At 39.3% G+C, this 26,428-nt stretch overlaps 1 long non-coding RNA gene and 1 pseudogene across 1 annotated transcript; both read left to right on the top strand.

Moving 5' to 3' along the window:
• Positions 1 to 9,690: 9,690 nt before the first annotated feature.
• On the top strand, positions 9,691 to 19,168 carry LOC116262620 (cytochrome P450 76T24-like; annotated as a pseudogene).
• A 384-nt stretch (positions 19,169 to 19,552) lies between these two features.
• Positions 19,553 to 22,066, top strand: LOC126410475 (uncharacterized). Its single transcript, XR_007574532.1, has 3 exons — positions 19,553 to 19,780; positions 20,262 to 21,781; positions 21,947 to 22,066. It is a non-coding gene; the product is annotated as an uncharacterized LOC126410475 (long non-coding RNA).
• The last annotated feature ends 4,362 nt before the right edge of the window (positions 22,067 to 26,428 follow it).

The raw sequence follows: 26,428 nt of genomic DNA, 5'->3' as shown, positions 1-26,428 counted from the left end.
AAATCATTGTACGGATTGAAGCAGTCTCCAAGACAGTGGTAGTTTGCTTTTCAGAAAGCAATTACAAAGCTTGGATACATAGCAAACCAACTAGACCAGTGTGTATATGTTTGGAAAAGTGGGAGTCTCTTCTGTATCCTATCTTTATATGTCGATGGTATTCTGTTGACTGGAAACGATAACAGTATGATATCCAAAACAAAGACTTGGTTGAATAAGAACTTCGAAATGAAGGATATGGGTGAAGCTTCCTACATATTAGGAATAAAGATCACTCGAGATAGAGACTCGAGAATTCTGAGTTTGAGCCAAGAACGATATATTGATTATATCTTAAAGAAATTTCGAATGCAAGATTGCAAACCAATTGGAACTCCGATAGCTAAATGAGCAAATCTAAGTAGGAGCGATTGTCCTGGAGAAGAACAACAAAAATTGCATGTTCCTTATGCACAGGCTGTTGGTAGTTTAATGTATCTAATGCTTTGTACAAGACCAGACATAAGCTTTCCTGTTGGTCTTGTGAGTCGTTACCAAAGTAATCCTGGTTGGCCTCACTGGCAAGCGGTTAAAAGAATTTTTCGATATATAAAAGGAACTAAAGGACTGAAATTGTCTTATCAAGCGAATGAGCTTAATGTTGTTGGCTATACCGATGCAGATTTTGCTGGTTGTAAAGATGACAGTAAATCCACATCTGGATATGTATTTCTCTTTGGAGGTGGAGCAATAGCCTGGTCCTGTAAGAAACAAGGATGTGTTGCTCAACACACACAAGAAGCAGAATATGTAGCATGTAATGTTGCCACCACATTTGCTGTCTGGATAAATCGGTTCTTGAAAGACTTGAAATTAGATCTTGATCATGAACCAGTTCAACTATATTGTGATAATCAGACAGCGATATCACTTATGAAAAATGGAGCTATGAGCTCAAAGAGTAAACATATAATGGTGAAATACCATTATGTCCATGAAATGATTGAGAAAAATGAAATCTCAGTTGAATACATGCCTACCAATGATATGATACTAGATCCCCTGACCAAAGGAATATCAGAAGACTTGTTTACCAAGCATGTAGCTCATATGGGGCTGAGATATATTTGAAAGGTTGCGATGGAAGAACCTTGAATAGAAAACCTCGCTACAAACCTTGAGCAAAATTCAAGTTACGATGGACAAACCAATTAAGGAAAACCTCGTAACTTAGTAAAAGAAAACCCACATGTAGTGGAAGCAAACTGGTGGTCTCATGGCCAAGTGGGAGATGTTGGATAGTGGCCCTGAGCCCTATCCTTCCTTTGTAACTGCAAAGAAGATTCTGCAGTTACAAAATTAAAATGGGAAATAAGTTTACAAATTTAATGTAGATGTTTACATTCTTACCATAACTCTCCATGCCATAACCGTAGCTGGGATTGGGGAAATCCTGAGAGGCGGTATATAAAACCCAGCTTCTATTCATCTACCCGATGATGGTTGAGTAATCAACCTGCGCCTCTCAGAAGCAAACCCCCAAAATCAATTTCTCTTTCTTCTTCCTTTCCTCTTCTATTTTGTTGCAGGTGCTGCTGCTGAATCGTGGCTGAAGAATCACCGAAAGCTTCCACTGCTTTACTTCTCCTCTGTTTTTAACAGGGATTACATGGATATAACTAACTGCTGCCAATGTCTTGATTACATGGATATAACTAACTCGACATGGTGGAACCGCTTGACGTCGAACTGGTCCGATCGGGGGTTCGTCCGGACGAAGTTCTTGAAGCCCACAAGCTTGAACTCCTTCCCGTTGCCGATGGCCATGACTTCCCTCTCCTACCTGCGTCTCTTCCTTGCTCGCCTTCTCCTCTTCTCTTCCCCCCTTGGTGTCTGTGAATGCCTTTACTACCTCTGCCTCTCACTGTTGGAAGATCATTGGTGGCGATGGGAGCTGTGGCGTACATGTGGCAGCCTAATCGATGGGTGGTAGCCGTCACGTTTCACGAACTACACATAAACGTGGAAACTAAAACCGGATACGCTGCTCCTTGTTTTATCTAAAAACCGAATAGTGCCAGTCGTGCTCACAAAATAGGGTCCATTAACATCTTCCCCGCTTCCCACGGCCGCACCCAGATCTTCAATAGGGTGCATTAATAATATCAAATTTGATATTATTAATATATAATAATAATAAAAAATTAATAATAATAATAAATACCCTCGATGCGCCGCACCTCCGCACCGTAATTTTTTGAGATGTATTGCACCGGCACCCGCATCCGCACCCGCACCCCGCATTCTGGTGACATAGGTCAGTAGCGGTCTCACACTCGTGTTAGTAGCGGTCTCACACTCGTGCAAGTAGTCCTACAAAATTATGGTACACAATATTGGAACATATAAGCACAACAAGTTTTTAAGTTTTCTTGGCATGGCTGCTATCATCTTTGCAATTATGACCGGAGGACAACTTCAGTAAGACAAGAAAAACCGTCAGTATTAGTATTATTGACTGCTTACACTATCTGTCAGTGTAAATGATGTTGTTGAAACTTTCAGTGATGGTAAAGAAGACCGTCGTATTCGTTCACCTACACCGACGGAAACATGTCAGTAAACTCCAAATCTCTGTCGACAGCGTTGTGTCGTCAGTAAAACATGCTAAGATTGAGGAAGAAAATAAGACAAATGATGTGATGGAAGTCAGGGTAGATAAATACCTTTTGACCGTCATTGTTTTTCCATTGTTCTTTACTTTCATTGCTTGCTGTCACGAGTTTCCATTTGTTCCTTTTTTTCTCTCTCTCTCTTCACCCGCTTCCTTCATCCATTACTTTTAACTGTAATGTCATTCATCTTTCCCTCTCTTTTTCTCTCCCCACCTATCTCGTCCACCCTCCTTATCATCTTATCTTTCATCTCTCCTCACCCTTTCTCCTTCATCCTCCACTGAAGGCTATGATGGCATCCATGGCAATTGGCAACCCCTGTGATTCAATGACCGGCGGTAGTGGGTGAGACTAAAGGTAAGTTTTCTGCTGTTTACATTCCTCTTCTCATTTATCTTTCTCTCTTTCCTCCTCTTTAGCGAGGGTTATGAGCTTTCAAAACCCTCTTACTCGATTAAGGGTTCTGATTTTCCTTTCGTTTGACGCTCTACCTGCTCAGAACCAAGAACCCTACCCTTGCTTGCACGACCTTGGGTTCTTGAAATGCAATCGCTTTCAATCGTTGGAGGATCTTGTAGGAGCTTTGCGATGAATCAAGATAGCGTACCAAAGAAAATGCAGAAATTGAAAGAAATTCATGGATCCATGTGTTTCATAGAGAGGAAGTAGAACCTGTAGAGGCGACCACCGACTGAATGTCGGCAGCTGTTGGTAGAACAGCTACAATCCCCATAGAGTCGTTGCCCAACGAAAGTAGCAGCGGCAGCGGTGGTGGGTTTCTCTCCTCAGCCATAGCAGCCCAATGATGGGGACAGACAATTCACGTATAGCTAAGGGGATCGATTACCCAGACGGTAAAAACTGAATGTATCTCTCACCATCACAAGACACGAGTATTTATACTTAAAGGTCCGAAACAGATATGGACCCGTATCGACGCTGGACTATCCAGATGGGTAAACCCCAACAATCTCCCACTAGTCCAAGTCGATATCAAGGGTAAACAAAATGAATGGATTAGCCTTAAAATCTATTCTAAGGTCCCACCTTTGTTGTCTTACAAAACTTCTCAATAAACAAATGAGAATACAAAATAAATTGACAACAAACTTAATGATAATCAACAAACTGTATGTGATCACATTCATAAATGTTTGTATAGTACTGTGTTTACATTGAACTACACAAACCCATTCTCTTAACATGTTCAAAAAACATACCAGATGTTAGTGCTTTAGTAAGAGAATCTGCAACCATATCTGTAGTTTCAATGTGTTGAATACACACTAGTTGACTCTCTGTCCTTTCCTTAACAACAAAATACTTAAGTTCCATATGCTTACAAGAATTAGTACTTTTGTTGTTGTTGGAAAAAGACACTGCAACTTCATTATCACAGTGAACCTTAAGTGGTCTATCAATAGCTTCCACTATCTTGAGCTGTGAAATGAAATTCTTTATCCAAATTGCCTGCGATGTAATCTTATATAATGCAATAAATTCTGCTTCCATGGTGTGAGCAGCAATCACAGTCTGTTTTTTACTCCCCCATGAGATGACACCTCTTGATAGAAGGAAAACAAAACCAGTAGTAGACTTTCTACTATCGGTACATCCTACAAGATCAGCGTCAGAATAGCCAATCACTTCTAAATGGTCCACCTTGCGATATGTCAACATGTAATCTTTTGTTCCTTGTAAGTATCGCATGACTCTCTTTACGGCCTTCCAATGTGCCATGCCTGGATTAGATTGAAATCTACCAAACATCCCAATAGCAAAGGAAATATCAGGCCTAGTGCAAATCTGCGCATACTGCAAGCTGCCAACCGCTGATGCATATGGAATGTTGATCATTTGTGCCTTTTCAAATTCGTCATTTGGACAATCATTTAGACTCAATTTATCACCTTTAGCTATGGGTGCCGAAATAGGAGAACAATTCTCCATCCCATATCTCTTAAGTACTTTATTGATGTATGCTGATTGGGAGAGACTTAAAATACATTTAGATCTATCTCGACGAATCTTAATGCCAAGAACATATGAAGCCTCACCCATGTCCTTCATCTCAAATTGAGATGCAAGAAAATGTTTGGTCTCTGTTAACAATTGAAGATCATTTGAAGCAAGTAAAATGTCATCCACATATAAAGTCAAAATTATGAACTTACTCCCACATGTCTTACGATAAGCACATCGATCAATGATGATTTTTGTAAACCCAAAAGTCGTAATGACTTCGGCAAATTTAAGTACTATTGACGTGAGGCTTGTTTAAGTCCATAAATCACTTTATTAAACTTGCAAACCAAATGATCTTTACCACTCTCAGAAAACCCTTGAGGTTGATCCATATATACATCTTCATTCAAATCACTATTTAAGAAAGCCGTTTTCACATCCATCTGATGTAGCTCTAAGTCAAAATGAGCTACAAATGCAAGGACGATCCTCATTGAGTCTTTAGCAGAGACAGGTAAATATGTCTCATTATAGTCAATGCCCTCCATTTGTGTGAATCCTTTAGTAACCAATCTTGCCTTGTATCTCTCTATGTTGATTTAGAGTCCCTCTTGGTCTTATAGACCCATTTACACCCTATAAGTTTAACTCCTTCAGGCAACGACACAAGGCTCCATGTCTGGTTTTTAGCCATAGAGTCAAGCTCTTCTTTCATGACATTAATCCAGTGCCTGTATTGTTTGCTTTCAACGGCTTCAATAAATGTGAAAGGATCATCATCAACATCTATGAAATCACTAGGCTCTTGTAGGTATATCACATAGTCTAATGATATGGCAGATCTACTGACCCTTATAGATCTACGAATAGATAATTGATCATTTTCAATTTATATGTCTACATCCTGATCGTGTTCATCAGTATGATCTATATTTAACTCATCTGGATCTGATGCATTACCTATATGATTTGCATTCATGTCATCATGAGAGACAATATAATCATACACATTAATATTCTCTTTAGTAGGTCTACATTCAGTATCCTGTATTTCCTCAAAATTGAGGTTTTGTAATTCATTTAGCCCAAACGAGCTATCTTCTAGAAACTTAGCCTTATCTGTTTCCACAATATGTGGTATATGAGATAGACAATAAAACTTATAGCCTTTCGATCTTTCTGGATAACCTATAAAGAAACCACTGGTGGTTCTAGGATCAAAGGCTTTTATGTAGGGGTTGTACAATTTAGCTTCAGCAGAACATCCCCATATGTGCATATAAGAGAGAGAAGGTTTCCTACCTGTTCACAAGTCGTAAGGAGTTGTGAGAACAGCTTTAGTAGGAACCCTATTTTGGATATGCACTGTTGTCCTGAGAGCTTCACCCCACAAGGTTAGAGGGAGAGTTGAATAATTTAACATAGCTCGAACCATTTCTTTAAGCGTACGATTTCTTCTTTCAGCAACACCATTTTGGTAGGTGCTGCCTGGGATAGTGTATTGATGCACAATGCCTTCTTCCTTTAGAAATCATGTTAGTGGTCTCTCCCTTTGTCCCATCTCAGTAAACCTACCATAATATTCACCACCTCTATCTGATCAGACTATCTTGATAACTTCACCGGTTTGTTTCTCTACTTCTTTCTTATAGTCCTTGAAATCTTGACACACGTCGGATTTTTCGAAGATTAAGTAGAGATACAAATATCGAGAATAGTCATCAATAAATGTGACAAAATACTTTTCGCCTGTGTAACAAGGAGGGAAGGGTCCACAAACATCTTTGTGAACAATTCCTAATCTTTCAGTACATCGCTCGGCACCTTCTTTATATATGTTAGTTTGCTTTGCCTTTATGCAATCTACACATATGCCGTTATTTGTAAAATCAAGAGATCGTAAGATCCCTTCATTTATGAGTCTCCTTATTTTCTTTTCAGAGATATGACCCAAATGGCAGTGCCATAGCATGTACGAATCATCTTTTATGGTACTACTTTTATTGCCACTTATAAAATGACTAGAAACCAAAGATTCAGGAGATTAGATCTTCACATTCAACTTGTATAAACCATCACACAAATAGCAGAACCAATTTCAACAAGATCTTTATAAATGAACATCTTTGAATTCTTAAACTTTAAGCAGAAAACAAATTTGTCTAGTCTTGATACATAAATTAAGTTTCTACTATATGATGGAACAAAGAAAACATCATGAAGATCCAAAACAAAGCAAGTATCAAGCCTAATCTGGCATTCTCCTACAACCTTCACATGTGAGCGTATTTTGTTTCATGAGAAAATGCTCCTCTCATGTAGAGTTGGTTCCTTTTTGCTCAGAAAGTCCTGTAAAGAATTGGCAACATGCACAGTAGCAGCAGAGTCAATCCACCAGCTATTAATAGGAAAATGTAACATATTACTTTCAAGTGAAACAAATGACATATGATCTTTCTTATCTAACCAATTCTTGTACTTGATGCAGTCTGACTTCTTATGCTCATTTTTCTTGCAAAAGAAACACTTTATATGAGCTAAGTTAGCCTGCGCAGTTTGAGAAGCAGTTTGACTTGTTGACTTTTTCTTGACACTCCTTTTCATTAAACTTTTCTTTATGCCAATTTTACCAGCCCCAGAGTGAGAAACCATATGTGCGCTTTGCAACTTCTCACCCTTCATTCTTTCCTCCTCTTCAACACACTTAGACATCAATTCATTCAATGTCCATTCAGTATTATGTGTGTTGTAACTAATCTTAAAAGGAGTATGTTCAGCTGGTAAAGAGGTCAAAGTAAAGAATACCAAGAAAGATTCAAAAATAGTCAACATCATGAGGTGGTGGCTCAGGTCGCCTCAAAGCCATATCTAGATCTATATATCCCAATGTAAACACAACATTCTCTTTCAATTCAACATAATTTGAATTATCAAGTAAAGGGATAGAATTTGAGCCATTAAAATAAATAGAACCAGACACTGCAGATGACAAAAGACATCAATAAATTGACATGCATTATATGAAACAAACCATATGAAACAGTAAACTAAATAAAATGCTCTTTATGTCTACTGTTTCCAAGACAAATACTAGGGGTCATTAGGATACTACTTTGGTAATATACTTAATACACACATGTATTTCATTTTAACTTTATCTAGTAAAACTAAGAAATGTAAATTCAAACTATAGTCAAACATAACACCTTTGGGTGTAAAATGACAGAACTATGTAAGAATCTATTTTCCTATTTTATTCTACTTATTCTCTTGAACATAACACACTACCTTTAGGTAATTATGTTATTTCAAATGAGAATAAATACAACATGAACACTAATGTGCATTTAAATCATGTGTAGTCACTTTGGTGAGGAATGACATGATTTAACAAATCATAGGCTCTTTACATTAGGGTTATCATACAAGTTTTATGATTATGCAACAAAATTAACTTCAACATAATCTTAAATAAGACATGATACAAGAATATGTCATAATAATACATTTAAGATGAAACCCACATATCATTTCTGCATAATCAACTTAATGCTATCTAAATTGTTCATTAAAGCTCCATAAAACATAATGAATCGGTCTCGTATCAATCTAAAATGATCGAACCAATTCATTAAACACATTAAATGGACATACAACCACAAATACCAGCTTCCTCTATCTTAGAACCAGTCCCGTATCAGTCCTAAATGGACTGAACCAGTGAAGAACTAGATAGAACCGGTTGAAGAATGGCTAAAATCGGTTCCAAAACAGAATAAACCGATTTGAAAAACCCTGAATCGGTCCCTGAAAGGTCCGAACCGGTTCCAAAACTGAATGAACTGGTATGAAATGCTCTGAATAGGTTCGAAAATGATCCGAATCGGTTCTGAATAGGATCGAATCGGTTCTGTTTTTAAAATCAGACCATATGGATACGGTTCGGGTCCGACAGAACCCAACCCGATCCAAAAAATCAAAACAAAGCGGGCGCGAACAATTTTTATTTTTTTTTTAAATCTTTATGGATCTGGGTCAAGCATGACCCGACCTGGTCCAACCCACCCGCTCGACCGCGCGAGCGGTTTCACTCACGCGAAACCGCCGCTCGTTTGCCCTACGTTGAACGGCGGAATCGCCTCCGGCGGGCCTCTGGGGGCCTTGGGTGGGCACCGGCAGGGTCTCACGGCGCCGTCCAGCGACAGGTAAGCCATCGGCGGGCCTCTGATCGGCCGTCGCCCTCCCTGCCGCCGTTCCTTCAGAAACCAAAAGAGGGAAAGAAACGAGCGGGATAGAGGTGGGTGAGCGAGACGGAGGTGGGTGGGCGCCGGCCGTCGCACAAATCGGCGGTCGCTGCCTGCCATGTCGCCATTAAGGCCGGCCCTGGCCTCGATGCCCCGCCCGCCTGAGCTCCTCCGTTGCCCCTCTCTTCCGTCGCGCCTACGCCTGCAATGGAAGCCCTCAAACGCCCAGCGTTGCCCTCCGCCAGAACGGTGGAAGCCGGCCTCACGGTGTCGCCCAAATGGCCGAACCGTTCAGCCCTAGTTTCTGCCATATTCCCTTTGCGTGAAAACAATATGCAAAGGGGAACGAAAAAGAAAAAATCCAGGCAGAAATGCGCACCGGAAGCGTGATGTGGGCCCATAACCCATTGTAGGAGCTTTGCGAGGAATCAAGATAGCGTACCAAAGAAAATGCAGAAATTGAAAGAGATTCATCGATCCATGTGTTTCATAAAGCGGAAGTAGAACCTGTGGAGGCGATCGCTGACTGAATGTCGGCGGCTGTTGGTAGAACGGCTACAGTCCCCATAGAGTCGTTGTCCAACGAAGGTAGCGGCGGCGGCAGCGGTGGTGGGTTTCTCTCCTCAGCCATAGCAGCCCAGTGATGGGGACAGGCAATTCACGTATAGCTAAGGGGACCGATTACCCAGACGGTAAAAACTGAATGTATTTCTCACCATCACAAGACACGAGTATTTATACTTAAGGGTCCGAAACGGATATGGACCCGTACCAACGCAGGACTATCCAGATGGGTAAATCCCAACAGATTTTCCTTCCTACTAAGGATGCCACTGCTGCCCTTCGGAAGGCCTCTGCCATTTGATCGTAGTCAGCTTCGTTCACCCATATCCGAGGTCTCCCGTTGTTCTCATCCACTGGAAGAGGTTGAAGAGCAGAGGAAGGCGACTCCTCTCTGCCTGCGACGATGTTCGCTCAAGACGCCGGAGTTTCGTCCCCACCCTTATCTATGCAACGGCCATCGTCCTTCTCCGGGGCAAACCCCAAGGCCTGGGAAGTCCGCTTGGAGATCAATCTCCTATGTCGACCAGAGGTTCTCTCTCCTCCCTCGCTTGTACCATATTCCTGATCTCCAGGTGGCAGTCATTGAGATCATGCTTCACTATCAGCAAACTTAATTTTGCATCCCCTTGTTTTAGATGCGTGATGTATAAAATTCTATAACCCACGAAACTTTAAATTGTGCTTTCTAACAAAACTTTATATACTTTTTCAGGATCAACCAACACATCTGTCTCTTAATTAGGAGGTACTCATCGGGAATTTCACATCCCATGGATTCAATGTCAGACCTTATCCCATCTAATCTCTCACCCATTTGGTCCACTGATTCGGGGTAAGCAAAGGCGTTTGCCGTATGTAAGTGGGCATGACGGTGCGTGGCGCAAAAGTGACGATGACACCTGAAAGGAAAGTTATGAGAATTTAAGAGGTTGGCTGCTAAGAACTTGAGAAAATTTCATAAACTTTACTCGTAATATCAGAAAACCAAAAAACATATGATAGACAAAGTTTAACATTGGGATGTTCCACATCTTTTAAGAATCGAATTTTACACACAGATTTTTTTTTTCCCGGTTCTCCTTCATTAAAAAAGGTTGAGATCTGTAAATGCCAACTACCGGCACCATTTATAAAGTTTTGTGGCAATGAAATTTTAGAAATTTTAAATAGTTGGTATTTTTTTCTAATAAGATTTTATCTAATTCACGTAACGAAAAGTAAATTTCCAACTTTTGAGAGAGGAAATAAGACTATAAAGCTAAAAACCATAAATTTTTTATTTAAATAAGGGGGAAGAAACTTTTAAGATTGATAAAGGTAGCACCTTGAAAAAGAGGAAGGAGCAAATACGTTTCCAGATTTGCAAGAAGCTATAAATATCTGCTTGAACACCTCATTAACAAGCGAGAGAGAAGAACCAAAGAAATGGCTGAGCTAAGTACTGATCTGATTGTGTGGCTCTGTATTCTCCTGCCATCCCTCTATCTTTTCAATCTGATGATTTTCTGGAAAACCAGTAAGCTCCCACCGGGTCCGGCAGGTTTTCCGGTGGTCGAGTCCCTTTTCGAACTCGGTAGCATGCCCAATGAGTCTCTCGCTAGACTCTCTCAGATGCATGGTCCGCTCATGGCACTGTAGCTCAGTTTCATCACCACCGTGGTGGTCTCGTCGGCTGAGATAGCCGAACATGTGCTCCATAAGCACGACCAGGCGTTTGCGGGCCGAACCGTCAGAGACGTTGTTACCGTATTCGACTACCACCACCACTCGCTGGTGTTTAGTCAGAACAGGACAAAATGGAGAGAGTTGAGAAGGATCCGCAACATGGAGCTGTTTGTTATAGTCGTGTCCCCCAAAAGAATGCTCAACAACAATAAAAGAGGGTAAACCACCACAAAACTGCTAAAAACGGAATCACAGGGCAGCGAGCATAAGATTAAATTTCCAACACCAATGTTGCAGCAATATATATCAAAACATATGCTAGAGATGCAGAAAAAAAAAGAGACACCAATTTACGTGGAAAAACCCCCAATAATGGGATAAAAAACCACGGGCAAGAGAGACTTTCTATATATCAAGAAAGGGAGCCAAATACACCAGCAATATCTCTACTGTTTTAAGAAAAGTAGTGAACTCAAGAGAACAATAACACTCTCTTATGCGATTGAAAGAAAAAGCCCTAAAGATTTAAGAAAGAAATCACCCAATGAAGACTCCCTTCATTTTCTCTTTCTTCTTTATCTTTCCTCTCTCTTCTTGGCGTGCCGATCGACCCGCGCGCCTTGCTGCGATTTCTCCTCTTCTCTTCCTTGCCTTCTTCTTCTCCTCTATGAGCAGCCACAAGAACCTCCCATTTTTCTTTTCCCCCCAAAAGAAAAATGAGAGAGAGAAAGCGTAAGAGGGAGGGGCACCATCGGGTGCCCTCCCTTCCTCCCGCCCGTCACTTAAGTGACGGGTCGGGTCGGGTCTTGAGGCTGGACCCGACCCAACAAACTCCCCCTCCAGCCTCAAGAGAGGGATCATACCTGCAAAATGAACAAAATTAATACACTGCCTCAAAGGCAGTCATCCCAACTAAGTCTCTACACATGTCATGTTTCTCCTTAGGTAGAGACTTCGTCATCATATCTGTAGGATTCTTCTCTGTCTGTATCTTCTCTAACTGAATCAGTTTTTGCTCAAGCACATCACGTATCTAATGATATCTGATATCAATGTGCTTAGTTCTTGAGTGGAATGCTGAATTCTTTGCCAAATGTATAGTGCTTTGGCTATCACAATGCAACACGTAGGTCTTCTGACTAAGGCCTATATCATGAAGAAAACTCTTCATCCACAACAACTCTTTACAAGCTTCAGTTGCTGCAATATATTCTGCCTCTGTAGTGAAAAGAGCAACACACTTCTGCAACCTGGACTGCCATGATACAGCTCCCCCGGCAAAAGTAAAAACATAACCAGAAAGAGACTTCATAGAGTTCAAATCACCTGCCATGTCTGTAACAACAAATCCTTGTATCTCTGGATTAGATCACCAAAACATAAACAGTAAGTGGAAGTACTTTTCAGATACCTTATGATCAACTTCACTGTTGTCCAATGCTCCTTGCCTGGATTTGACAAGAACCTACTAACTACACCAACTGCATAAGCCAAGTCTAGACGTGTGCAAACCATAGCATACATGAGACTCCCTACTGCGGAGGCATATGGAACATTCTCCATTCTTTTTTTCTCATCTGCTGAAGAAGGACATTGCTCATTTCCCAATTTAAAATGTGCTGCTAAATGTATACTTACAGTTTTGGTATCTTTCATGTTGAACTTGCTAAGCACATTCTCAATGTATTTCTCTTGTGATAACCACAACTTCTTTGCTTTCCTATCACGAACAATCATCATGCCTAACAATTGTTGTGCTGGCCCCAAGTCTTTCATATCAAAGAACTTGCCCATATCGATCTTCAATTGGCTAATCAATTGACAATCCTGTTCAACAATAAGCATGTCATCTACATATAACAACAAGATAATGAAGCTACCTGATGAGAACTCTCTGATGTACACAATGATCTATGGCTGACCTGCGATACTTTTGATTTATCATAAATGCATCAAATTTCTTGTACAATTGTCTAGGTGCTTGTTTAAGTCCATACAAGCTCTTCCTCAACTTACGAACCATGTGTTTCTTTCTGGCAACAACAAAACATTCTGGTTGTGTCATGTAGATTTCTTTCTCTAGATCTCCATGAAGAAAAGCAGTTTTTACATCTAACTGCTCCAACTCCAAGTCTAGACAAGCCACCAAACTAAGTATTACCCTGATAGATGACATTTTAACAACAGGAGAAAAAATTTCATTAAAATCAATACCTCTTTCCTGCTTGAAACCTTTCACCACTGACCGAGCTTTGTATCTCAACTTGCCTTGACCTTCATTTTTAAGCTTGTATACTCACTTGTTCTGCAACACTTTCTTACCTTTTGGTAGCTCTACTAAATCAAAAGTATGATTCTTGTATAAAGAATTCATCTCATCCTTCATAGCTTTAATCCATTCATCTATCCTTCATAGCTTTAATCCATTAATCTTTATGCACATCATCTAGCACCTCTGCATAGCATTTTGGCTCTCTACTATCTGTAAACATAATATATTTATCAGTAGAATATCTAGTAGATGGTATACGTGTTCTTTTACCTCTTCCCAATTGCTCCTCAATTGGTTCTGAATGAGGAGGAAGCTCCCCCTCCAACTCATGCTCATGATCAGTTTGAGTCTCCATAGGGCTGCCATCTGTATACTTTTCATCTGCCTCTCTTTCCTCTTCCTCTACATCTTCATCAGTCTCACCATGCTCAGATGAAAGTTCTTCAGGTTCTGCATAGGTTGGCTCAAGAACACTACTAGCATTCACACCTGACTTCGTGTCTCCCATGACATCTTCAATAGTCTGATCCTCTCTGAAGACAACATCACGACTCGTGTAGATTTTATCATTCTTTGGATCCATAACCTGCAACCAAATTCATCATCTGCATAACCAAAAAATATTAGAGGAATAACTTTATCATCTAGTTTGGTCCTATGTTCTTTAGGTACATGCATAAACGCTTTGCAACCAAAAACTCTGAGGTGATCATACTTAACCTTTTCATCTGACCAAACTCTCTGTAGAATATCTCCATCTATAGGCATTGAAGGAGACCAGTTTATTAAATAAACTGCAGTACGCATTGCCTCTGCCCAAAAATATTTTGGTAACTTAGACTTCTAACTCTCTCAATTATAGTTCTGTTCATCCTTTCTGCAACTCCATTATGCTATGGAGTATAAGGAACTGTCTTTTCATGTCTAATACCATGTTTTAAATAATAATCTCGTAAAGAAGATGCTATGTACTCACCACCATTATCTGTACCCAGTCTCTTCATCTTCTTACCAGTCTCGCGCTCAACCGCTGCATGAAAAGTCATGAAGATGCTACTTACTTCACTTCTGCTTTTCATTGTAAAGGCCCACACCTTCCTAAATGCATCATCAATAAATGTAACAAAATAGGATGCTTCACCTTTAGATGTCACATTTATAGGTCCACATACATCTGAATAAACTAAATCTAAAACATGTTTAGTTTTTTAAGAGCGCTTTTTTTGAAAGAAAACTCGATGCAACTTACCAACCAAACAATGATCACATGGAGATATCTGTGCACCATCTGTCTTTGGTAACAAATTCTTTTTGGTGAGCAAGTTGATTCCTCTTTGACTCATGTGACCTAACCTCTTATGCCACAAATCTGACGAAGTACCACTAGTAACTGCATTGACATCCACACTACTGTTTCGAGACTTCATCTCATACAAAGAGTCAAATCTGTCACCTCTAGCCAACATTAGTGCCCCCTTGGTAAGTTTCGAACCTGTCTGACTAAACGAAGTACAATATCCAACTTCACTTAGTCTTCCTGCAGAAATCAAATTCATTCTCAGGTCTGGAACATGTCTCACATCTCTCAAAGTCAACTTGCATCCTGTGCTCATCTGAATGCAAACATCTCCTATCCCAACAATCTTCGAAGTGTCACTGTTGCCCATGTGAACTACTCCAAAATCACCTACTTTGTAGGATAAGAATAACTCTCTACATGGTGTGGCATGATATGATGCGACTGTATCTAAAACCCTGTAGAATCACCATTCTGAACTATAAGACAATCATTTTCTTCAGATAAAAATAACACTACCTCATCATCTGAAGCAACTGCAATGTACTCTTTTGGCTTCACATTTTCTTGAGTCTTCTTTTTTTGCTCTTTTCCTTCTTTCCATTTTCTGCAATCAATCTTATTGTGCCCTGAAATACCACATTGAAAGCATTTAGCTGTCATTTGGGGTCTTGATTTGGACCTAGAGTTTGACCTGTCATGCCATTTGTTACGGTTCTTCTGTCTGCCTCTGTCTCCCATCACTAACACTTGTGAACTAATAGTACCAAGAGACTTTCTTCTTGTTTCTTCATTTAAAATGCTGCTTGTTACATGTTTCATCGTAAGCACACCATCTGGAGCGGAGTTGCTCAAAGAAACAACTAAAGTCTCCTAACTGTCGGGAAGAGAACTAAGCAACAAGAGTGCTTGTAACTCGTCATCTAATATCATTTTCATGGTTGAAAACTGATTGATTATGCTTTGCACTTCATTCAAATGCTCTGACACTGGTTTTCCCTCTCTAAGTTTCAGATTTACCAATTGCATAATCAAGAAAGCCTTGTTCCCAGCTGTTTTCCTCTCGTAAAGATCATGCAACTTTTGCCATAACGACTTCGTGCTCGTCTCTGCGGATACCAAATGAAAAATACAGTCATCTAACCATTGTCTGATGGTACCAATGGTTTTCCTATCCAATAACTTCCATTTTTCATGTCATATTCGTTGGCTTCTGGTTCTCAATGGGTGCATATAAGTCTTTACAATACAACAAATCTTCCATTTTCGCTTTCCATATAGTCCAATTGTTCCCATTTAAAGAGACCATCCTAGTGGGGGTCGACTTCATCCTTTAAGGAATGCACACAACTAACCTGGCGCTAATCTGTCTCTGATACCACTTTGTTATAGTCGTGTCCCCCAAAAGAATGCTCAACAACAATAAAAGAGGGCAAACCACCACAAAACTGCTAAAAACGGAATCACAGGGCAGCATGCATATGATTGAATTTCAAACACAAATGTTGCAGCAATATATATCAAAACATATGCTAGAGATGCAGAAAAAAAAAAAGATACCAATTTACGTGGAAAAACCCCCAATAATGGGGTAAAAAACCACGGGCAAGAGAGACTTTCTATATATCAAGAAAAAGAGCCAAATACCCCAGCAATATCCCTACTGTTTTAAGAAAAACAGTGAACTCAAGAGAACAATAACACTCTCTTATGCGATTGAAAGAAAGAGCCCTAAAGATTCAAGAAAGAAATCACCCAATGAAGACTCCCTTCATTTTCTCTTTCTTCTTTATCTTTCCTCTCTCTTCTTGGCGTGCCAATCAACCCACGCGCCTTGCTGCGATTTCTCCTCTTCTTTTCTTTGCCTTGTTCTTCTCCTTCTCATCTATGAGCAGCCACAAGAACCTCCTGTTTTTCTTTTTCCCCCAAAAGAAAAACGAGAGAGAGAAAGCGTAAGAGAGAGGGGCACCATCGGGTGCCCTCCCTTTCTCCCGCCCGTCACTTAAGTGACGGGTCGGGTCAGGTCTTGAGGCTGGACCCGACCCAACACTATTCACCCCCAAGAGGCTGGACATATTAGCAGGCGTCCGACAAGAAAAGGTTCAAACCCTTCTCCAGCATGTTCACAAGGCCTGTGCGGCTGGACATCCAGTCGACATCGGCTTGTGTGCGTTTGGAGCCACCCTGAACTTGGTGGCAAACCCCATCTTCTTGGAGGACGTGGTGGATCTCGAGTCGGAGTCGGCGGGAGGGTTCAAGAGCATTGTGTGGGAGATTTTAGAAATCGGCGCAAAGCCAAACCTTTCCGACTTCTTCCCGACGCTCCGGTGGGCCGATCCTCAAGGTCTGCAGGGTCGAAGTGCAACTCTTATAAAGCGGTTGTACGATGCGTTTGATCAAGTGATCGACAAGCGGATGGAGTTGGATGCAGCTGCAAATGGAGGGGAGAAGAAGTATGGTGATTTGTTGGAAGTGCTTCATGAACTCACCAGGGAGCCAAGCTCAGGGTTCACCAGGCAGAATATCAGGCCTCTGTTAACAGTGAGCTCCCTTGTATTCAACCCAGTTCTTCTTTATTTTTTGTTTCTTGTATATTATTTTCTTACAAGTTCCTGAGTCATATACCAATCACATATAGTTTAATAAAATTTTTCAAGTAGGTTTCATACTGAGTTCGGGCGATTCTGGGAAAGATCTCCAATTTTAATATGAAAGCTTATTATTTTACCTGCATCTGTCGGCCAGGTTAATTTCTAGGGGTATTTTCAAAACGATCCTTTCCTTTACCTTCTCCTTACAAGTACGTCCGCTTAACCACAGTTAAAAAGGAATGACCGAATGTATATCAAAAGAACCCTTTGCCTTCTTTTAAAGATGGCTCAGGCGAAATAAAGTTATGGTGTTGAAAAATAATGGTAGCAAGACATGTGGTTTCTTGTTTTATATTTTAGGCAAAGAATAAAGAACGAACGAAGAAAAAACTTGAAAAAAACCCAACATTAATTGTGTAAAAATAAAAAACAAATGAGGACAGGATGCACTCAATGTTTCTTTATTTTTATATTAACATCTTCAAATATAAACGAGTGTATCTCTCCCGATTTTTTTTTTTGGCTCCACGACTGAACGCAAAAAACAGGCACTTGTGGTTTTACAGGGGACGCCATTGCATCTTTCCCTGTAACATGGATTGGTGTGTTCCTGTGGGCCCTCTTGCCATGGAGTTTGAGTTGCGTGCGCTGGTCCGGACACACAACAATGGGACATTTTTAAAATTATAGAAAAAAAATGTTCTTTTCAATTTTTTATTTTTTTCAATTTTCTTTCTTTACCTACACGATTTTCTTTATCAAGCAAGGGTAATTTTGTCATTAACCATACTAGTGCACAAAATTTTCGTACACGAGTCCAACATATACAACCAGGTTCACCTACAATTGGGCTGCTTGATCCACCCTATGTTCCCTAGGAATATGTGACCTCCTCCGCACACTTGGCTTTTTGTTTTTTCAAATTTAACCAGAAAAAAACTTCTTTTTTAGTCATGAAGAGTTCAATTGTGGGATTTATGGTCCTTTCATACTCTTTGGGAGTGGTTGCGCAATGAAAATAGCTTGTTACTATTCCCTGCATTTGCTATAAAGGTTGGGGCAGGTTACATATTCATGGAACTGTGTAATACATTGTTTCATAAACCAGTTACAATCTTTAGGGCAGCTTTATAATAAGCTGTTACTGTTACTATTGCCAGACAACTCAATTTGGAAATTGAAATTTTATCAAGGTCAAAGCAGCACCACATGCTGCGTTGTGTTGTCATTCTTCATTACTGTTAAATCACAAAGTATTTGACCTAATTACACGGTCATTGTTTGGTAAATCAGGACAAGTTCATTGGTGGAAGTGACACAGCTTCTACCACCATAGAATGGGCCATGACTGAAATGCTTCGACACCCAGACAAGATGTCCACAGCACAGCTTGAGTTGAAACGAACCATCAGCACAGAACGTCTTGTGAAGGAGTCTGATATCCAGCACCTCCCTTACTTACAAGCACTGGTGAAGGAGACCCTGCGGTTGCACCCGCCGGTTCCTCTTCTCGTCCTACATAGAGCAGATGTAACTACAGAGGTAGCTGGCTTTACCATCCCTAAGAACACTCAGGTCCTTGTCAATGCATGGGCCATCGGCCGTGACCCTGCCAACTGGGAAATGCAACATCTTTCTTACCGGAGAGATTTCTAAATTCTGTTGTAAATTTCAAAGGAAAGGACTTTCATTTCATCCCTTTTGGCACCGGAAGGAGGATCTGCCCTGGCATGCCTTTAGGGGTCCGCATGGCTCATCTTGTGTTGGCTTCTCTCCTCCATTCATTTTCATGGAATCTCCCTCATGGGATGGGCCCCGAGCAACTGGATGTGAAAGCCAAGTTTGGCTTAACTCTGCAAAAAGCTATACCTCTCAATGTGTTCCCTTCTCCACGGTCGCTTGACGGCCTGGAATAAGACTTTATGGAAACTTGTTCTATAAGACTTTATGGAAACTTGTTCTAGAAAAATTATTCTAAGTTTAAAATGAGGATGAAAAAACATTTATGGACAATAACTTTTTCACTATTTGATGGGGTGAAAAAATTATTCTAGATTTTCTTTGGGGGCTGTTTGATGGCCTGGAAATGTCCTGTAGTGATGGAAAAAAATTTCAAATATTCAAAATTTTTCTCATTCCATCAGAAGTGGAATGAAAAATGTAACCGTTAAACAAGTTTCAGGAAAAATATTTCCGGAAACATTTTTCCACTGCGAGAGGTGGAAACATTTTGCCGGTTTTATTTTTCTGCCCGTTAGGGCACCCACGCAACGCATCACCTTCCTCTCCCTCCTGCCGCAGGCCCGCAACTGCCTCCGTCCTGCCTGCTGGTCGTCGTCTCTCTTGCCCTCTCACTCTCCTGCTCCCTCCCTCGTCTCTCTCGCCCTCTGAGTCTCCTTCTCCCCTCGTCGTCTCTCTCGCCCTCTGAGTCTCCTTCACCCCTCGTTGTCTCTCTAGCCCTCTCACTCTCCTGCTCCCCTCCTTGTCTCTCTCGCCCTCTCACTCTCCTACTCCCATCCTCGTCGAAGGTTAGTGTTTGAACATGAATGGTGAATAGTATTTAAATTTTTTTCCGTTTCCTGCTAAATTTTTGGAAATCCTTCTTTCTATTTTGGCCCTACTGTGAAAGAATTTTTTTTCCCGAGGGATTCCATATAGAAAGTCCAGTCTATTTCTCTATCCCCTTTTACTTTTTGTGAGGGTTTCTTGTCGCAGAGATCGATTTTGTTAAGTTTGTAAATTTAGTAGTTGACTGGTTTCTTCACAAATGCATTAACTTCTTAAGTCATGCTTGCCAATTAGCTTGACTATTGAATGTTCCTGTATTTTTCTCTAATAAAGCTTGGATCTAGAACAGACATGAATCTGTCTCTGCCTTTCTTCTGCTCTGTGGATGGATTCTCTCATTTCTGAAGAGAAAGCCGTTCTTTTTGATGTCGGTGCTGTTCCAAACATAAGATTTCACAGGTTTTTCATGTGGGTGCTAATGTTTGCTTGGTTGGTTTCCAGACAGATAAAGAAACTGTGGCTGTCTGTCCTGCAAGACTGCAATGAACATGTGTATGTGTGTGTTTTAATGTTAATTTCTACGTTTATGTATGTGTGTCTTTTAGTGCAAGACTGCAATGATGATTCCTACGTTTTGTTTTATTGCAAGTTGATCAGCAAATCCCCTTCATAGAATGTTGCCACAAGGGAGTTCAGTTTGATTCAAGAGAACGAATACAGAGTAGTTGTGGTCTAGACAAATTCCTTCTTCATGAGTATATGCAAGCCACTTGCAAACAAAACTCATCTGAGAAGGCTGAAGTTAGAAAACGAAATCTCGTACTGCTTGGGAGTTTAGGGTCCACGAGAATTTGATGCTTCTCTTTCTGGCCTTCGATGTGTTGTTCTTTAAATTTCCCCCACTGGGATCTATATTTCAGTCTTCAAACCAAAAGCAAATAAACAACTGTGGGCTGCACCACCATGTTCATTCTTCTACTATAGGGGTATTCAGTTCTAGTAAAAACTTTAACAAATGGTGAGTCTGAGCATTCATATTAATGAGGAGAAATAAACAAGCTAGCTTTGTTATGCTCTTTAGCCTTGAAGTCCACCTCGATCTTTAAGCTTGATTCTGCATAATTTCCCGTCAACCAGTTGAGGCCTTGTGAAATATCATATTTTCTGTTAAGGGAGTAGCAAAAGTGGCAGAAAACAGTTGTAGTGCTTGTCGATCATCTGCATTGGCAGGTTGAACACATTGGCTTCTGGACTGAATTCTGGCCGATTGTTCATTTCAAGTTGTATTCAGGATCGCCAAGTTGGATATTGTTTACAATTGCTGCTTCATGCATTTATTTGTCCTTGTATGTGAATTGCAACAATAGACTTTCCACTGTCAAAGTGATAGTTGCTTTATACATTTGAAACGTACTTAGATTTTTTTATTTTGCTTCTTACCACCATGTTCGTCCCCATATATTCTTTTTTTCTTTTCTTCTGTTATTTCTTTCTTGCTTTTGCAATAACTTGAGCCTATTAAATCCATTCATCTGTTAAACTTTAAGCACCATGTTTGGGGCTTTTCATTGTTGCAGCTAAATTTTGTATACTTGTTTTCCTCCAAGTGCCTAGACTTGCTGTTATCATTGTTGGGACCAGGAAGGACTCACAGAGCTATGTGAGCATGAAGAAGAAAGCATGTGCTGAAGAAAGCATGTGCTGAAGAAAGCATTGCTGCAGCTAAATTTTGTATGCTTATTAAAAGGACGGTTCCCTATACTAAAAACACAAGTGTCATTTCCTTACCGTACACAAGTTGCAATTGTGTTAGCCATGTGTGTTCTACACAATTTCATTATAGACCATAATCCTCATGCAGAACAGTTTGATGTTGATGAAAGTGCATTTGACGATGCAAATAAGAGTACATCGGTTCTAAACGAAGTGGAAAGTGTGACACAAAGTATTGATCGAGGATCGAATAATGATCTGCACACTTCAATAACATCTCAAATGTACGTGGATTTTCAAAATCGTAGGTGCGGATTAACTTATCACACATAGAAACTATTGTGTTGGTGATTATTAGTTATTCATATGTTTGCTTTGTCTGTGCTCTAATGTTGTTAGTTATTGTACTCAGAATATAAGCTAATTACGCTTTAATGTCTGTCAAAATGTGATGTTTATGTTCATGTTCACAGGCAATCGAAGATGAAGCCCCGGCATATTTGATTTTGTTGAGCTTTTTTTTGTTATGGTGGATGCGTACATGACACTACATATGTACTTGCTTCTATGGATACTCTACACATGCACTTGGCTTTGTATTTAACGTTGAAGTTTTTCTGAACACTTTATGTAAATATATTATCACTGATGAGAATATGTATCTTGTTGCATTCATATGTTCTTCGAACTCTACTGCAGTTATTTTTGTTCTTGTACTAAAAAGACTCGCCATTGTTGGTTATCTATCTATTTGGTGTGGTTATTTATCTAATTTCTTAAAACTGAAAAAATGTTTTCTTATTATCAAACTAAGAATCAATTTTCTGAAAATTTGAAAATATATTTCTTTATCATCAAACATAGAAATATGTTTCTCAATCATCACACACACACATCAAAATGGGAATGGGAAAGATTTTTTCCATTTCACTTTTCCAAGAAATATATTTTCAGGCCATCAAACGGCCCCTTGGTGTTTCATGGAATATGAAGATCAAAATGGTGGAAGAAAGACATTTTTAGCTCATACTAGTTTTTGTAGCAGAATCTCATTGTAAAGAGTCATCACCGACTCTCTGGGAAGAGTCGAGAAGACTCAAGAGGTTGTGAGCCTCCCTTTTAATAGATGGTGCTTAAATGTAATGATTGGTGCTTAAATGTAATGATTAAAGGTAATAAAAAATATAGAATTTGGTGGTGGAAGTCCACTACCGACTTGTACTCCTTATAAATAGGAGTGTTGACCATTTTGTAAAGCATCAAAATCAAATCTAGTAAGTTGAGTGAAGGTGTGTGCTCAATTCATGAGCAGTGTTCAAGTGTGTGCTCAAGTGCAAAGCCATTGGGTGTTTGGATATTAGCTTACTATGAGAGTTAGTTAAGGTGAGTCCATATACCCCTTCTTTTGTAAGTTTCATTTTAACAAGTAATAGAAGTGTATTATTTAAAGTTTCTTTGGGGTATACTTTACATCATTCCTTAGTTAAGTTCACATTGTGAACTTTGTTGGCTTGGTTAATGAGCTTTTACTAAGTCAACTTTGTCAAGTTTATTATTGAGAATTGTTTTAGACATCGAGACTGTTGGTTTTTATCTGCATACATTATTTGTATTTGGATCTGAGTTATATATAGAGCCCACATTTTCGCCTACAATTGGTATCAGAGTAGATTCAATTTAAGTGTTAGTTTAATAGTGAGATTTATTGGGCTAATTATATTTTGAAATTATAGCAGCATTAGCAGTTGCACTGAATAATAGTGAAAAGCTTAACAATAGCAATTATGGCTATTGACAATCTTGCATTGAGTTATATTTCTTAGGACAAGAATTATGTGAAAGAGTATTCGAATCAGACACAAATATTCCTGTCGATGAGGAAGCTAAGAATAAATGAATGATCAAAGCAGAGAAAACTCTATTTGCAATTAAGGTATCAATTGAGAAGAATTTATTATAGTATATACATTATGCTAAGATTCCTAAAGAAGCATGATATGTTTTTGCAATGCTATTTTCTTGAGCTAATGATGTCCGCTTACAACTGTTAGAAAATGAGTTATCTATATTAACTGAGAGAAACATGTTCGTTGTATGGAGATTTCTCAAATTGACCCTGAGTCTAAAATTTGTGAGGCTCGTATGCAGAGAATTCTTATTCGTGAACTTTGTCTAGAAATTAGCGGTTTTATAATTGGTGTTCAAGACTGGCTAGTTCAACCAACTTTTGGGAGTTAGAGAATCTTTTGATCAATCAAGGAACATTAGCGAAGCAAATGGCTGGACTTTCACTCAAAGTAAATAATGAGAAAACTTTGTTTAGTAAGGGTCCGAGATCACATTGGGCAGCTAAGCCAGTCTTTAGGTCTCCAAGTAGGAACAGTGACGAAAAAAAGAGAAAAATATAGAAAAAAGCAAGAGAAACTACACAACAGTGAAAACCAAAGAAGAAGTGTTTTAGATGTGAAAAATTGGATAACTTCATTATCTTGTTGTAAATGACGTGCTTATTGTTGGACAAGACTGTCGATTAATTAGCTAATTCAAAGAGGAATATGAGTAAGTTTTTTTATATGAAAAACTTGGGACCAGCGCAACAATTGTTAGACATGAAGATTGTTTGTGATAGAAAGGCCAATAAACTGTGGTTGTCATAAGAAAACTATTTTGAGAAAGTGCTTAGCAAGTTCTGTATGAAAGATGCCAAAACAGTAAGTACTTCATTGGCAACACATTTTAAAATAAGAAATGAGCAATGCCCATCATCAGGAGATGAGAAAGAAAGAATGGAGAATGTACTATGTGCATTCGCAGTAGGGAGTCTCATGTATGCTATGGTTTGCACCTGCCCAAACTTTGCTTATACAGTTGGTGTAATTTGTAGGTTCCTATCAAATCAATGCAAGGAGCATTGGGCAGTAGTAAAGTAGATTCTAAGATATCTTAAAAATACTTTCAATTACTATTTATGTTTTGGTGAACCTAACACAGACATACAAAGATTTGTTGTTGCAGACATGACAGTGACTTGAACTCCAGAAAGTCCATTTCTGTTTATGTCCTTATTTTCAAAGAAGGAGCTGTATCATGACAATCTAGGTTGGAGAACTGTGTTGTTCTTTTTACTACAGAGGCATAATATATTACAACAACTGAATCTTGTAAAAAGTTATTATGGATGGAAATTTTTTTTTATGTTACGAGTCTTAGTTAGAAGACCTATGTGTTGTAATGTGATAGCCAAAATGCTACACTCTTGGCGAAGAATTCTACTTTCCACTTAAAGACCAAGCACATTGATGTTAGATCTGAGCAAAAACTAATGCAGTTAGAGAAGATACATATAGAGAAAAATTTTATAGATATGATGACGAAGTCTCCACTTAAAGGGGAGCATGACAAGTGTAGAGACCTAATTGGGGTGACCGCCTTTTAAGGCAATGCATTAAATTTGTTAATTTTGCAGTTTTGATTCCTCTCTTGAGAATGGAAGGAGAGTTTGTTGGGTCAGATCCAGCCACAAGTGAGAACTCGACTCGCCCGCTCACTTGAGTGAGGGAGGCGAAGAAAAAGAAAAAGAGCACCTGACAGTGCCCTATTTTTCTCTACCGTTTTGAAAACAAGAAAATGAGGAAACGAGCTCATGTGTGAGTGTGTGCCAACGATGAAGGAAAGGAGAAGGAAAGAGGAAGAAGAACACGGCTATGGGTTTGTGTTGTGTGGGTACATGTGCACAGAGAGAGTGAAGAAAACAAGAAAAAGAAAAAGAAAACACATGGTGATTTCTTTTCTTGTAGTTTTCTTATGCATTCATTCTTTAGAATGATTTATGCTATTTTCTGCAAGAAGAACAACTAATATTGATGTTGTTATATTTCTTCTTTGATATATATATATATATATATATATATATATATATATATATATATATATATATATATATATATATATATATATATATATATATATATTGCCCATGTTTTTTCATCCAGTTATTGGAGGGTTTTCCACTTATATTTGTGTTTTTTGTTTTCTACATAATCTAACATACATTTTTGACGTATTACTTTAATATTGGTGTTGGGAACTCAACATTGTGTTAGTAGCCGAGTGATTATGATTTTCAACAGTTTAGTTTAGTCTCTCTTATAAAATCAGCTTGTTTGGACTGTTAGATTGATGCGAAAGGCTGTTGTTAGTTGCGTAATTAATAGATATATGGATTCTTGAAGTTTGAGAGCATTTGTGATAACATTAAGTGTTGATATTAGTTGGTTATTGTGTTCTTAAGTTTTTATTTGTAGGGGTAATCTGTGTTTTGAATAATATATCCATATTATGAGTTCTTTTACAAGATTTAAACAAAGTTTGTTGAAAAACAACCATGACAATGTCTCCTTGATGTCCATCCACACTTAAAGCCACTCATGCCCGAGAAACACACCATAATGTAGTCCAACCATTCCCTACAGAAACAGAGTGGAGTTAGCCTTGCTAAGGAAGATCCAATTGATCTTGTCATATAGGCCATAAATATAGAGGGAGCCCTGCTTAGCTTTTTCAAAGAGTGGACAGTCTCATGGCTGATAATGATATTTGGGGTCATGGATCTGCCGGGAAGAAAGGCCACCTGATTTTGATCCACTATCCACATTAGCATATGCTTCATGCGGTCCGTGAGATCTTGTAGGCAGAGTTGCAAAGGGCAATAGGTGAAGATCAACCACATCCCTAACAGCCTCCTTTCTAGGAACGAGAACAACAATGGATCTGTTGATGCTGCGAACTATCTTGCCTTTAGAAATAAAGTCATTAACCATCCGCACTATCTCATTGCCGACTGTGCACCAGCGATCCTGATAGCTTTTGGTTTGATTTTTGCTTTTTGTCTCCAAAACTCACATTCGTCTGTGAGCATTTGGTCTAACTCAGACTTTAAAGAACTTGTAATTGGC

This window comes from Nymphaea colorata, chromosome 10 (genome assembly GCF_008831285.2).
Source record: "Nymphaea colorata isolate Beijing-Zhang1983 chromosome 10, ASM883128v2, whole genome shotgun sequence".
Lineage (NCBI taxonomy): Eukaryota > Viridiplantae > Streptophyta > Magnoliopsida > Nymphaeales > Nymphaeaceae > Nymphaea > Nymphaea colorata.
This window is presented reverse-complemented; position numbering and strand designations above follow the sequence as displayed.